We start from the raw sequence: 2,501 nt of genomic DNA on the forward strand, positions 1-2,501 counted from the left end.
GGTTATATTGATGAGGATCAATACAGTTTCTCCCATCTAGTGTGAATATTCATATGTTTATAGGTAGAACTAGTGGGATTAATTATAGGTGCTACCTGGGACTCCACAAGGGTATGAGGTGTTATATAACATGTAACGTATGCGTAGTCTTACCTTACATTTTGAAATGCATTTGGTATTGAATGAGAAAATAAGCACCTCCATTTAATGTATTTTTTTACTATGGCCATGCTACCCTGAACAAGCCCGGTCTCGTCTGATCTCAGAAGCTAAGCAGGGTCGGGCCTGGTTAGTACTTGGATGGGAGACCACCTGGAAGGACCAGGTGCTGTAGGTGTAAAAAATAAAAAAAAAAGGGATTGTAAGCTGACAAGGTCCTTGCAATCTGTGAGGTCAACCAAGGGTTGTCTCGCCTAAAAAAATAAATAAATAAATGATTATTACGATGTACATTTATAGAAGATTCTAACAGTTAAATATACTTTTTGTATTCAAATTATTTACATAATATATGTAACATATATATGCATTATATATATGCATTATATAAAATATATACCAGCATGAATTTGATTTTTGTCCCCTCTTTTTTTAAATGTTTAAACTATGAATCAGCACTGTTGTATTAGCTTACTAAGACTGCCATAAACTACATGGCTTAAACAACAGAAATGTTTAGTTCCAAAGGCTCAAGTCTTGAGATGAAGGCGTCCACAGGGCTGTTCCTTCTGAGGCTTCACCGTTTGGTGCATAAATTGTTATCTTTTACGTGTATGTTCATAGCATCCTCCCTCTGTACATGTTGTGTCTCAGTTTCTTCTTTGTATAAGGATGTCTTTCATATTGAATTGGGATTCACTCTAATGACCTTATTTAACTTTAACTTTAGCTCTTTAAAGACCCTATCTAAGTCACATTCTGAGGGACTGGGAATTGGGACTTCATCATATAAATTTTGGAGAGACACAATTCAGCCTCTAACAAGAGTCTATATGAAAGCCCTTATTATTGGAACTAAAGAACAATTACGCAAAGATGGAAAAGAAGAAAATTGGACCTCAGTAGATGTACTTTCTGTTTATCTATACAAATGTTGCATTAACGCTACACCAACCACCATTAATTTTCACCCTCTCTTTTCAGATAGATTCCTTTATCGATGCTGAATAAAGAGGGAAACAAACTCCAAACAGGGAAGAAACAATGCAACAAATTCTTGACTATATAACAATAATCGCAACACAGACATTATGCTTGGAATAACATGGAAACAAAAGCAAAATGGAGACAATTTAGATTTTGAATTGGAAGTCTTTAACAGACGTTTCAAAGATGAGATTTCTCTTGTCATTGTCACTTTGGTTGATGGAGTGATAAGGGTTATACTACCTGAAATCTGAAATGTCTCCACTTTCACTTTTGAGCCGAGAAATATAGTTTATTTTTTGTAATTATTTTACATTTTTTAGAATCAGTACATTTTGAATTATTATTCGTGGCATTTCTAGGAACATGAAAGTGAATGTTTTGTTTCTGAATATAGTTCCTTTTTAGAATATTTTCAATATAACATCTACTCCTTGGAATTAAATTTTATTTTATTCTCAGATGTTTCTGAACTTGTAGGTTGTTCAACCTGTGATTCATAGTTTGAATAACTCAGGGTTTCAATCTGAACTGTTTAATAGAATTCATAGGCTTTAGTGAGGTCTTTTCTTACTGAGATCTCTTGTTGCAAGGTACACAGTAGGTCAGGATCTTTCAATGCTCAAAAAATTCACTTTGAAAGCACAGAAAAATTTTAACTTGATTTACTGTCAAGTGATTTACTGGATTCTTGTAGTATTCTAAAGTATCATCATATTTTAGTTGTTTTAGTACAAGATAGCATTTATTTTTTATGGCATTTTACAAAAAATACATACATACTTTAGAGTAAGGAATAAACAGAGACAGTACGATCAGGGAAAATCAAGCAATGTGTTATACTTTTTTAAATTACAGATTTCAAAATAAAGGGTAATGCATTAGAACTGCAAGTAGCATTTAATTTTAATATTTATGGCAGAGAATAACAACTGTGTGTTCTTTTCATGCCACTAAGAAGAAATTGCAGTGTAAATCACTGTGTCCACAGGGGACATGATTAGGCAAAATCCTGGAGATAGAGGAATATTTTTAAAGTGTCTTACTGTGGATTTCATGTAAAAGTAGCTTTCAATGTTATATTGTCGATTTGTTTTCGACTTGAGGCCAAAATTTCTAGATTTTGTGGCTCATGCACATAGCCATTTGTTTTAACAAAAACTTGTAAAGCAAAAAATTTTTTTAAATACAAGTTATGATGGCAAGTATAGGGTGGGTTGAGTTTCCTTCTTTCTTACGTAAAAACAGCTTATTGTCACATACTCCAAATTATCATCCCTTCAAAATTTCCAGCAGTCTCTTAGCCATTTTGAATACAAATTCAATAAAATACATCTCTTTTTGTGTGAGTGTAT

General features: G+C 33.0%; 1 pseudogene; it reads left to right on the forward strand.

Moving 5' to 3' along the window:
* Positions 1–218: 218 nt before the first annotated feature.
* On the forward strand, positions 219–337 carry LOC111742437 (annotated as a pseudogene).
* Positions 338–2,501: the final 2,164 nt, after the last annotated feature.

The sequence above is a fragment of the Pteropus vampyrus genome, unplaced genomic scaffold (assembly GCF_000151845.1).
Source record: "Pteropus vampyrus isolate Shadow unplaced genomic scaffold, Pvam_2.0 Scaffold94, whole genome shotgun sequence".
Lineage (NCBI taxonomy): Eukaryota > Metazoa > Chordata > Mammalia > Chiroptera > Pteropodidae > Pteropus > Pteropus vampyrus.